The 12,331-nt window shown below is 48.8% G+C and overlaps 1 protein-coding gene and 1 pseudogene across 4 annotated transcripts in view; one reads left to right on the forward strand and one right to left on the reverse strand.

The window, feature by feature from the left end:
• Positions 1-11,368, reverse strand: part of LOC147118660 (uncharacterized) — a 53,196-nt pseudogene extending 41,828 nt beyond the window's left edge. Inside the window, exon 1 of the transcript XR_015077868.1 lies at positions 10,837-11,368. The product of XR_015077868.1 is annotated as an uncharacterized LOC147118660 (transcript). The remainder of the gene's footprint in view (positions 1-10,836) is intronic.
• The window catches only part of LOC147118661 (uncharacterized), a 41,555-nt gene that overhangs the window by 6,910 nt on the left and 22,314 nt on the right, over positions 1-12,331 (forward strand). The gene's annotated exons all lie outside the window — the stretch shown is intronic.

The raw sequence follows: 12,331 nt of genomic DNA on the forward strand, positions 1-12,331 counted from the left end.
GGGGGATAGAATATAAAAACGGAGGTTTTGCTGCAGTTGTACAAGGTATTGGTGAGACCGCACTTGGAATACTGCATACAGTTTTGGTGTCCATACTTAAGAAAGGACATACTTGCTTTGGAGCCAGTACAAAGAAGGTTCACTCGGTTAATCCCAGGGATGAAGGGGTGGTCATACGAGGAGAGGTTGAGTAGATTGGGACTCTACTCATTGGAGCTCAGAAGAATGAGAGGTGATCTTATTGAAACATATAAGATTGTGAAGGGGCTTGATCGGGTGGATGCGGTGAGGATGTTCCCAATGATGGGTGAAACTAGAACTAGGGGGCATAATCTTAAAATAAGGGGCTGCTCTTTCAAAACTGAGATGAGGAGAAACTTCTTCACTCAGGGTGGTAGGTTTGTGGAATTTGCTGCCCCAGAGAGCTGTGGAAGCTACATCATTAAATAAATTTAAAACAGAAATCGATAGTTTCCTAGAAGTAAAGGGAATTAAGGGTTACGGGGAGCGGGCAGGAAATTGGACATGAGTCTAGGTTCGGAATGGTCATAGCCCTGTGGGTAGTGGAGCGGGCCCAGGGGCCGTGTAGCCTGGTTCTGCTCCTACTTCTTGTGTTCTAATTCTGTTAGATTTCAGGAGATGGTTTTTATTCCTGTTCCTGGCTGGGGTGGAGATCGCCTTTACAGAAGGTAAGTACTGTAGAAAATATAGGGACAGAGTGATCTCCTGGATGAGTTTCGATCGCCTAGATGGGTCGGAGAGTAATTTCCCAGATTTTTTCTCCCAAATTGGCCATTGGGTTTTTATCTGGTTTTTCGCCTCTCCCGGGAGATCACATGGGTTCGGGTGGATGGAGAATGATAGAAGATTTGAGGTTAGGATCAGATCAGCCATTATCTTATTGAATGGTGGAGCAGGCTCGAGGGGCCGATTGGCCTACTCCTGCTCCTATTTCTTATGTTCTTAAGGGGTGAGGGGGGTTGGAGAGTAGGGGTGAAAGGGGAGTTGGGGTGAGGGGGTGATGTGCCTTCAATAACCACAAAACTAGAAGTTATAGACTTTAACAAGTTGGCTTTTAATCACTAAGATCAGAGCTAACATCTCAACACACCGACTGGCTCACAGGAATGAGTCATACAGATCCTGAGATCTTTGAGAAGTCGGGCGGAGCCAAGAGCCAAGACCTGGAACCTTCCAGGTTAGTCAGGAAAGTGGAAGTGAAACTATACACCGTGTGGGGGAGGGTAATATACATGAGTACAGGATCAAGACAAACAGATTTCATTACATTCACCCCTTCTTTAGATTTAGTCCATCGGGGTGATGTTTCTTAAAAGTTGGTATAAGTGAGTCTGTTAGGAGGTTTTGCGGTTCTCAGTGATCGGCGCAAAGCCGGTTGGGGTGCCTCTAGGGGAGTGGATTCTGGTTCCTCCGCTGTCCGGGCCTCCGCAGTGTCTTCCAGGTTATCTGCAGTGTTCTCCAGGTTAAAGTTGGGTATTGATACCTCCTGGGTGTCCTGTCTCTCTTTTTGGTGTAGGTCTTCCTTGGGTAGTCTCTCATCGTTCTCTCCGCTCCCCGAGGGAGCGAGGTCTTTTATGGAACGTGTCCTCTCACCCGTCAGAGTATTCGATATAGGCGTACTGAGGGTTTGCATGGAGGAGCTGTACCTTTTCCACAAGGGGGTCCGTTTTATGGCCTCCCTCGTGCTTCCGCAATAGTACTGTCCCCAGAGACGTCAGCCACGCGGGTAGAGATATGCCCGAGGTGGATTTCCGGGGGAAAATGAACATCTTTTCGTGAGGGGTAGCGTTAGTGGCTGTACATAACAGAGACCTTATGGAGTGGAGCACGTCTGGGAGGACTTCCTGCCAGCGGGAGGTCGGAAGGCCTTTTGACTTTAAGGCTAACGTGACAGCCTTCCAAACAGTAGCATTCTCCCTTTCCACTTGCCCATTACCCCGGGGGTTGTAGCTAGTGGTTCTGCTAGTGGCTATCCCCTTCGAGAGCAAGAACTGGCGCAGTTCGTCACTCATAAATGACGTCCCCCTATCGCTGTGTATGTAGTTCGGCATGCCAAACATGCAGAATAGATTACAGAGACACTTGATGACCATGGCACTGGTCATGTCTGGGCAGGGAATGGTGAAGGGGAAGTGGGAATATTCATCGATGATATTGAGGAAGTATACGTTACGGTCGGCAGAGGGAAGGGGTCCCTTGAAGTCCAGACTTAGGCGCTCGAATGGCCGTGTGGCTTTGATAAGGTGTGCACGGTCAGGCCTGTAGAAACGAGGCTTGCATTCCGCACAGATGCGGCAGGCTCTGGTCATTGCCCTGACCTCCTCGATGGAGTGGGGCAGATTGCGGGACTTTATAAAATGGTATAGTCGGGTGACCCCTGGGTGACAGAGGTCGTTGTGGAGACCCTGTAATTTGTCCGTATGAATGCTGGCACACATTCCCCGCGATAGGGCGTCTGGGGGTTCATTAAGGGCTCCCGGCCTGTACATAATATCATAGTCGAACGTGGATAGTTCGATCCTCCACCTGAGTATTTTGTCATTCTTGATTTTCCCCCTTTGTTATTAAACATGAAAGCCACCGACCGCTGGTCGGTGAGCAGGGTGAAACGTTTGCCGGCTAGGTAGTGTCTCCAGTGCTGCACTGCCTCCACTATAGCCTGTGCCTCCTTCTCGACAGAAGAGTGCCTGATTTCAGGTCCCTGAAGGGTTCGGGAGAAGAAGGCCACAGGTCTCCCAGCCTGATTGAGGGTCGCAGCTACGGCAAAGTCTGACGCATCGCTTTCGACTTGAAAGGGAATGCTTTCGTCCACTGCATACAGTGCAGCCCTTTCAATGTCCTGTTTGATACTGGTGAAAACCTCCCGAGCTTCAGCTGATAGTGGGAAGGACGTCGATTTAATGAGGGATTGGGCACCCATTGGGCATAATATGAAAAAAATCCCAGGTACCTTTTTAAAGCTTTGGGATTGTGTGGCAGGGGCAATTCCTTTTAGGGGGCGTAATCGGTCAGTGTCCGGTTCAATTACCCCATCTTCCACCACACAGCCGAGGATACAGAGACAGGTTGTGTTGAAGACACATTTGTCTTCGTTGTAGGTTAGATTCAACTTTAGGGCAGTTTTTAAAAATCTCGCGATTTAGATCGTGGTCTTGCTGGTTGTGCCCGCAGATAGTGACATTGTCCAGATAGGGGTAGGTAGCTTGTAGTTTATTCTCGTCAACCATGCGGTCCATCTCACGTTGGAAGACCGAGACCCCATTTGTTACCCTGAAGGGCACTCTGAGAAAATGGTAGAGGCGTCCGTTCGCCTCGAAGGCGGTGTATGGGAGGTCCTCCGTTCTAATGGGGAGCTGGTGATACGTGGATTTGAGGTCGATAGTCGAGAAGACTCGGTATTGCGCAATCTGGTTGACCATTTCTGATCTGCGGGGTAAAGGGTAGGCGTCCAGCTGGGTATAAATATTAACAGTCTGGCGGTAGTCAATTACCATCCGTTTCTTCGCTATTTTTAACTATGACTACTTGGGCACGCCACGGACTGGTACTGCATTCAATAATGCCTTCCCGCAGGAGTCTGTCCACTTCCGCCTTGATAAGGTGTCTGTCTTCCAGACTGTACCGTCTACTTTTGGTCGCTATGGGCCTACAGTTCGGAGCGAGATTAGGGAATAAAGAGGGCGGGCTGATTTTTAAGGTTGATAGGCCACAGAATGTGAGTGGCGGCTGGGACCCGCCATATGCTAGCGTGACACTTTCGTGGTGGCACTGGAAGTCCAGGCCCAAGATTACATTAACACAGAGTTCTGGCATCACGAGGAGTTTAAAATCCTTGTAGTCCGTGCCTTTTACAGTCAGTGTTACCACACAGTAGCCCAAAATGTCCGAAGTGTGGGGCTTAGCAGCCATAGCAATTCTGCTCAGTGTAGGGGTTACCGTTAATGAGTGCCGCCGTACCAGGCTAGGGTGGATAAAACTCTCGGTACTCCCACAGTCAATTAAACATTTTGTTAAATTCCCGTTTGCTTGGATGTCCATCATGGATTTTGTCAACGGATGTGGCCTCGATTGATCCACCGTGATCGAAGCCACTGTTGGACCCTGGGTGGCCGTTGAGTCGGGAAAAGATGGCGGCTCCCAAGATGGCGGCACGCACGAGGCGGTGATGGAGTTGGAAATCGGATTCCCCCTGCAGACTTTGCTAAAATGCCTCTTTTTCTTACATTTGAAGCATGTAGCGTCCTTCGCTGGGCATCGTTGTCTGGGGTGCTTGGCCTGGCCGCAGAAGTAGCATTTCGGGCCTCGAGACATTGCCGCTGTAGTAGGACTCCTGGGTGAACTTCTGTGTGGGGACTCCGGCGGTGTAGAGCTGGTCTGAGACCTGGATGGGGAAGATGGCTGATTCCAAGATGGCGGCGCGCACGAGGCGGTGAGGGCCGCATGGCCGGAAGAATAAGAGTCAGAGTTTTTCTGGGCCACGTCCAGCGATCGCGCAGTGGCCACTGCCTTTTTTAAGTCCAGGACCTCCTTCTCCAGCAGTCTCTACCGGGTATAATTCGATTTGAGGCCCGTGATGAAGGAATCGCGGACCAATTCGTCAGAGTACACGTTGGCCGTCACGGCCTTGCAGTTACAGTCCCGGACCAAGTCCTTTAGGCCCTGTAAGAAATCGTCCATTGATTCCTCAGGTTGCTGCCTGCGTGTAGCCAGCAGATGTCTGGCATACACTTCGTTTACTGGCCTCTGGTATTGGGCCTTCAGGATAGTGATGGCCTCCGTGTAAGAGGTGGCGTCCTGGATGAATGAATAAATCTGATGACCAACGCAAGTAGTCAGTAGACTCAGTTTATCTACCTCGCTAGCGGATGAGGACCTCGCGAAGAGTTCGAAGCATTTGGGCCAGTGTCCAAATTGATTTGATGCTTCAGCAGAATGTGGATCCAAGTCCAGACGCTCTGGTTTTAGGAGTCGATCCATCCTAGTATTCTTTAGTGATTAAAATTGATGTGCCTTCAATAACCACAACTAGAAGTTATAGGCTTAAACAAGTTGGCTTTTAATCACTAAGATCAGAGCTAACATCTCAACACACCGACTGGCTCACAGGAATGAGTCATACAGATCCTGAGATTTTTAAGTAAGAGAAGTCCGGGGCGGAGCCAAGAGCCAAGACCTGGAACCTTCCAGGTTAGTCCGGAAAGAGGAAGTGAAACTATACACCGTGTGGGGGAGGGTAATATACATGAGTGCAAAACGGATACAGGCAAGACAAACAGATTTCATTACAGGGGGGTCGGGGAGTTGGGGTGAGGGGGGTTGGAGCGTAGGGGTGAAAGGAGTCGGGTTGAGGGGGGTTGGAGAATGACAACAACAACTTGCATTTAGATAGCGCTTTTAACGTAGTAAAACATCCCAGGGTGCTTCACTGTAGCGTTATCAAACCAAATTTGACTGAGCCACGAGATATTGGGGCAGATGACCAAAAGCTTGTTGAAAGCAGTAGTTTTTCAGGAATGTCTTAAAGGAGGAACGAGAGATAGAGAGGTGGAGAGGTTTGGGAGGGAATTCCAGAGCTTGGGGCCTCGACAGCTGAAGGCACGGCCGCCAATGGTGGAGTGATTAAAATCGGGGATGTGCAAGAGGCCAGAATTGGAGGAACGCAGAGATCTCCGAGGTTGTCGGGCTGGAGGAGTTCGCAGAGATAAGGAGAGGGGAGGCCATGGAGGATTCCTCTGGTGCTGGAATCAAGAACAAGAGGCCAGAATCTTAAAATTAGAGCTCTGCCATTCAGGGGTGAAATCAGGCAGCACTTTTTCACACACAGGGTAGTAGAAATGTGGAACTCTCTTTCCCTCTCCCCCCCCCCCCCCCCCCCCCCCCCCCCCCCCCCCCAAAAGGCTGTGGATGCTGGGGGTCGATTGAAGCTTTCAAGACTGAGATGATCGATTTTTGTGAGGTAATTGTTCCAAGGGATGTGGAATAAAGGCGGGTAAATGGAGTTAAGATACGGGTCAGCCCTGATCTAATTGAATGGTGGAGCAGGCTCGAGGGGCTGAATGGCCTCCTCCTGTTCCTAATGTTCCTGTGACACACTCAGAAATGCCCCAGAGCAGTGAAATCCCACTGGGCCCCAGCACATGCTCAACGGAAAGCCCAGGTCACGGGCAAACCCAGCGTGCCCACTCTGAACCCGGTTTGCTGCTCCCTCTGTGCCCAGCACACTCTGGGTAAAGAATTCCACGTTGGATTTATTGGTGACTGTGATATTTATGGCCCCCAGTTTTGAACTCCCCCCTCAGAAGGAAACATCTTTTCTACATCTACCCTATCAAACCTCTTCCCAGTTTTAAAGACCTCTCATCAGGTCGAGAGAAAAGAGCCCCAGCCTGTCCAGTCTTTCCTGATAAGTACATCCTCTCAGTTCTGGGATCAACCCTGTGAATCTTTGCACCGACACCAGTGCCTTTATATCCTCTTTATAATATGGAGACCAGAACTGTGCCGAGTTCTCCAAGTGTGGTCTAACCAAGGTTCGACACAAGTTTAACACAACTTCTCGACTTTTCAATTCTATCCCTCTAGAAATGAAGCCCAGTGCTTGGTTTGCTATTTTTAACGCCCTTATTAACTTGCTCATCGGAAAACCCCGGGTAAGGTACACCCAGCGAGCCCACTCTGAACCCGGTTTGCTCATCGGAAAACCCCGGGTAAGGTACGCCCAGCGAGCCCACTCTGAACCCGGTTTGCTCATCGGAAAACCCCGGGTAAGGTACGCCCAGCGAGCCCACTCTGAACCCGGTTTGCTGCTCATCGGAAAACCCCGGGTAAGGGACACCCAGCGAGCCCACTCTGAACCTGGTTTGCTGCTCCCTCTGTGCCCAGCACTGCCTGCACCCCCGGCGCACAGAAGTGGAATTTCAAAAGAAGGAAGGAATCTGTCAGCATTTGAAAGGCTTTTAGAAAGAATTCAAGGTGTTTTCAGAGAGTTGGGATCTTTCTCTATTCTCAGGGAGTTAGATATCAGCCTTTCTCCTGTGAATATAGAACTGCCTTATAGGGCCGTGATCATCTTTGAAAGAGTTGCCAATTAATCCCACTCCCTGGCCCTTTCCCCAGAGCCCTGCAAACTTTTCCTTTAAGTAGATCCAATTCCCTTTTGAAAGTTACTATTGAATCTGCGTCCACCCCCTTTCAGACAGTGCATTCCAGATCACAACTCACGGAGCAAAAAATGTCTCATCTCCCCTCTGGATTTTTGCCAATGATTTGATGTGATGTGTTTACTTGTTAAATACATTTGCTGAGTGGAATTAAATTTAAACCAGGTTTTGATGCTCTATTCACATATCGAAGGTGAGAGAGATGCTGTGGGACACACACTAAGTCCACTCGCTGGCAGTGATTAACAGACTGGGTTTTGTGTTTAGTGACCCCGGGCGTGTTACTGATACCTTCCCTGGATACCAAGGCTAGGAGAGGCACTCTGGAAGGTATGGGGAGCTGGGACTTGTCCATGAGAGTAACCGAAGGTATGAGAACTGAAATAATCTAGAGTTAGAAAGGAGAAAAGGCCCAAAAATGGAGCAGTCGGTAACAGGTCATCAATTAGTCTCCTCTTATCTTGGAGAAATCAAGGACTCGATACACTGTTTGAAACAAAGCTGATTTATTTGGCAGATATCAAAATATTAATCTCCAGCCCAGTTATAGGGGTTACTAACATTAGCAGAAACAAACCCCAACTGTCAGAATGAACAAGGTTCAGTCCTGGATGTGATTAACAGCAGAATCCAACCCCTGCAGTCACTTGTGAACTTGCTGGTGTTTCAGCAGGTTGGATGACTGAGTGAATCTCTTCACACACATGGAGCAGGTGAATGGCTTCTCCCCAGTGTGAACTCGCTTGTGTGTCAAAAGGTGCACTGAACAAGCGACTCCCTTCCCACACACAAAACATGGGAACGGTCTCCTGTGTGAATGTCCTTGTGTTAAAAGGTGGGCTGAACGAGTGAATCCCTTCCCACAGAGGGAGCAGGTGAACAGCCTATCCCCAGTTTCCAGCTGGGCCAGTTAATTGAATCCCTTCCCACAGTCCCCACATTTCCACGGTTTCTCTGTGGTGTGTGTGTCCTTGTGTCTCTCCAGGTTGGACGATCCGTTGAAGCCTTGTCCACACACAGAACACGTGTACGGTTTCTCCCCACTGTGAATGGTGCGATATTTATTCAGGCTGTATAACTGGTTAAAGCTCTTTCCACAGTCAGTGCACTGGAACACTCTCACTCGGGTGTGTGTGTCTCGGTGCTTTTCCAGTCACACTGATGTTTGAAATCTTTTCCCACGGACAGAACAGACAAACATTTCTCCTTCCACATTCAAAGGCCGATGATATTCAGGTCCTGATGAATTGAGTGACTCTGTCAAATCTTGACATGATGTTTGGTTTCAGTTTCCTGTTTGTAAATCCTCCCCATCTGATTCTCTGTAAAAGGAGTTTACAAAAGTCCTCGCTGAGTACAGAATAGAAATTCAGGACAGACAATTCTAGTTTCTATGGAACATTCTTTCCTCTCTTGTTCCCCCAAAGCTGTAAATCCCCGTCCCACACACTCTCTCCCTCCTCCCTGTGCTGAAATCCAAACCCATCGCACCATCTCCAACATTTCTTTCCTCCACTCCCAGTTTTCCCCCTCCCTCTACTCTGGTTGGATTCAGTTCTACACCCGCTGTGTGCAGAGTGAGAATAAAATCAATGAGCTGCTGATTTTCTCTGCTGGTCACTGGGCCTTTTCGGACGGACCAATAGGGTGAGACTGGGTTGGCCCAGGGTCACCAGACAAGAATCAGCCCAACAAGGCTCCCTTTCAGGGGCCACTAATGTGGGAGAAACATGTGGACCAATCAAACTTCTATTTGTTCAATTTATATTACCGATTTAGACTTTGGAATCAAAAACACAATTTCTAAATTTGCGGATGACACCAACTTGAGGGGCATAGCCAATACTGAGGAGGACTGCAACACATTACAGGAAGACATTAATAAACTTGAAGAATGGGCCTATAATTGGCAAATGAAATTCAACACAGATAAATGTGAGGTATTACATTTTGGTGAGTAAAATAGGGAGGTCACATAGTACTTGGAAAATAAGAATCTAAATGGGGTAGAGGAGCAAAGGGATCTAGGAGTACAAATAGACAAATCATTAAAAGTGTCAACACCGGTTAACAAGGCCATAAAAAAGCAAACCAAGCACTAGGGTTTATTTCTAGAAGGATAGAATTGAAAAGTAGGGAAGTTATGCTAAACCTGTATCAAACCTTGGTTAGACCGCACTTGGAGTACTGCGTACAGTTCTGGTCACCATATTATAACAAGGATATAGAGGCACTGGAGAGGGTGCAGAGAAGATTTACAAGGATGATACCAGAAATGTGAGGGTATACATATCAGGAAAGGATGAACAGGCTGTGGGCCTCTTTTCTCTGTGGTTTGGTGTCAAATTTTGTTTAATAACGCTCCTGTGAAGCACCCTGGGACGTTTTACTACGTTAAAGGCGCTATATAAATCCAAGTTGTTGTTGGTGTTGGTGTAAAGGAGGAGGTAGTAGCGACATTGGATAGGATAAAAATAGAGGGATATACTGAAAAGGTTGGCAGTCCTCCAAGTAGATAAGTCACCTGGTCCGGATGGGATGCATCCTAGGTTACTGAAGGAAGTAAGGGTGGAAATTGTGGAGGCTCTGGCCACAATCTTCCAATCCTCCTTGGATATGGGGGTGGTGCCAGAGGACTGGAGGATTGCAAATGTTACCCCCCCTGTTTTTATTTTTTTTTTAAAAAGGGGCGAGGGATAAACCCGGCAACTACAGGCCAGTCAGCCTAATGTCGGTGGTGAGACAATAATCCAGGACAAAATTCGTTCACATTTGGAAAAGTCTGGGCTAATAAATGAAAGTCAGCACAGATTTGTTAAAAGCAAATCATGTTTGACTAACGTGATTGAGTTTTTTGATGAAGTACAGGAGAGGGTTGAGACTTGTTAGCAAAATGAAAGCCCATGGGATTAAAGGGACAGTAACTGTGGCTCAGAGACAGAAAGCAGAGAGTGGTGGTGAACGGTTGTTTCTCAGACTGGAGGGTCGTACACAGTGGTGTTCCCCAGGGGTCAGTATTGGATTAAAGGGACAGTGACAGCGAGGCTCGGGCCTTGGAGAGGATGCAGAAAAGATTTACTAGAATGGTACCGGGGTGAGGGTTTTCAGTTATGTGGAGAGACTGGAGAAACTGGGATTGTTCTATTTAGAGCAGAGAAATTTAAGGGGAGATTTAATTCAGATGTTCAAAATTATGAAGAGTTTTGATAGAGTAAATTAGGAGAAACTGTTTCCACTGGCAGAAGGGTTGGTAACCAGAGGACACCGATTTAAAAATAATTGGCAAAACAATCTGAGGGGAGATGAGAATTTTTTTAGGCAGCGAGTTGTTGTGATCTGGAATGCACTGCCTGAAAGGGTGGTGGAAGCAGATTCAATAACAGCTTATAAATGGGAATACTTGAGAAGGAAACATTGCAGGGCGATGGGGAAAGAGCTGGGGTGTGGGAATAATTGGATAACTCTACCAGAGAGCCAACACAGGCACAATGGAGTGAATGGCCTCCTTCTGTGCTGTAAGATTCTATGAAACTCCAGCCCAGTTATAGGGTTATTAACATCAGCAGAAACAAATCCCAACTGACAGAATGAACATGGTTCAGTCCTGGATGTGATTAACAACAGCAGAATCCAACCCCTGCCGTCACTTGTGAACTCGCTGGTGTCTCAGCAGGTGGGATGACCGAGTGAATCCCTTCCCACAGACCGAGCAGGCGAACGGCCTCTCCCCAGTGTGAGTGTGTTGGCGTACAATGAAACGGGAAGAACTAATGAATCTCTTCCCACACACAGAGCAGATAAAAGGCCTCTCCCCAGTGTGAACTTGCTGATGTGTGACCAGGGTGGATGACTGAGTGAATCCCTTCCCACACATGGAGCAGATGAACGGTCTCTTCCCCAGTGTGAGTGCGTTGGTCCCTCAGCAGATCCTTTGTTGTTTTAAAGCTCTTCTCACAGTCAGAACATTTAAAAGGTCTCTTCGTGGTGTGAACAAGATGGTGTTCAGTGAGGTGGGATGATTGAGTGAATCCCTTCCCACACACGGAACAGGTGAACGGCCTCTCCCCAGTTGGACAGTGTCGATGAGTTTCCAGCTCAGACGGATATTTGAATCCCTTCCCACAGTCCCCACATTTCCACGGTTTCTCTGTGGTGCGGGCGTCCTTGTGTCTCTCCAGGTTGAACGATCAGTTGAAGTCTCGTCCACACACAACACGTGTACAGTTTCTCCCCACTGTGAACGGTGCAATGTTTTTTTCAGGCTGTGTAACTAGTTAAAGCTCTTTCCACAGTCAATGCACTGGAACACTCTCACTCGGGTGTGTGTGTGTCTCGGTGCTTTTCCAGTCACGCTGATGTTTGAAATCTTTTCCCAGACAGAACAGACAAACATTTCTCCTTCCACATTCAATGAGGCCGATGATATTCAGGTCCTGATGAATGGAGTGACTCTGTCAGATCTTGATGTGATGTTTGGTTTGAGATTGCGGTGTGTAAATGCTGCCCTTCTCACAGCCTGTAAAAGGAGTTTACAAAAGCCATCACTGCGAGTCCAGGATAGAAATTGACAATATTCTCTCTTCCTGGCCAAGGGGGCCGCGCATGCGCCCTGCTGCCCCCTGAGCCTCTCAAGATGGCGGCCGTTAACCCGGGCCTGTCACCGGGAGAAAACCCCACAGCTGCCGCCCCGCTCGGGACAAACGCCCGGCCCGGAGGCTCTTGTTCGGGGCCGGAGGCCCACCCCGGGTGTTTATAAAGCCTCCCCGCCGGTTCTATTGCTCCCCTGCGCTCCGCCACCTCCTTCCCGCTCCGGAATGTTCTCCCCGCCTTCCGCCACCATCACCCGACTGGCGGCACTGCACACACGTGGGACCCGCCCTGCACCGTGCCCACCACGCGCCTGCGCACCAGCCTCTGCAGCATTGATAGGGCCTATTCTAGCCCGCGGAGTGTTCTAGGTAATAACCGTTGCCATTTTGCTCAACAACAATGTGCAGGAGAAGTGAGTGGAATAGCTGAGGACAGAGATACCTTTGGAGTAGAGAATAGGAGGAGGATGAGCGGTGTGGCGCAGAGCTGGAGAATCTATTTAATGGAGTGAGTTGCTAAACAGGGTGATAAACGGACTTGCTAAACGGACCGGGGTCAAG

Source organism: Somniosus microcephalus, chromosome 4 (assembly GCF_052327205.1).
Source record: "Somniosus microcephalus isolate GS21.2 chromosome 4, FLI_Smic_1.0, whole genome shotgun sequence".
Taxonomy (NCBI): domain Eukaryota; kingdom Metazoa; phylum Chordata; class Chondrichthyes; order Squaliformes; family Somniosidae; genus Somniosus; species Somniosus microcephalus.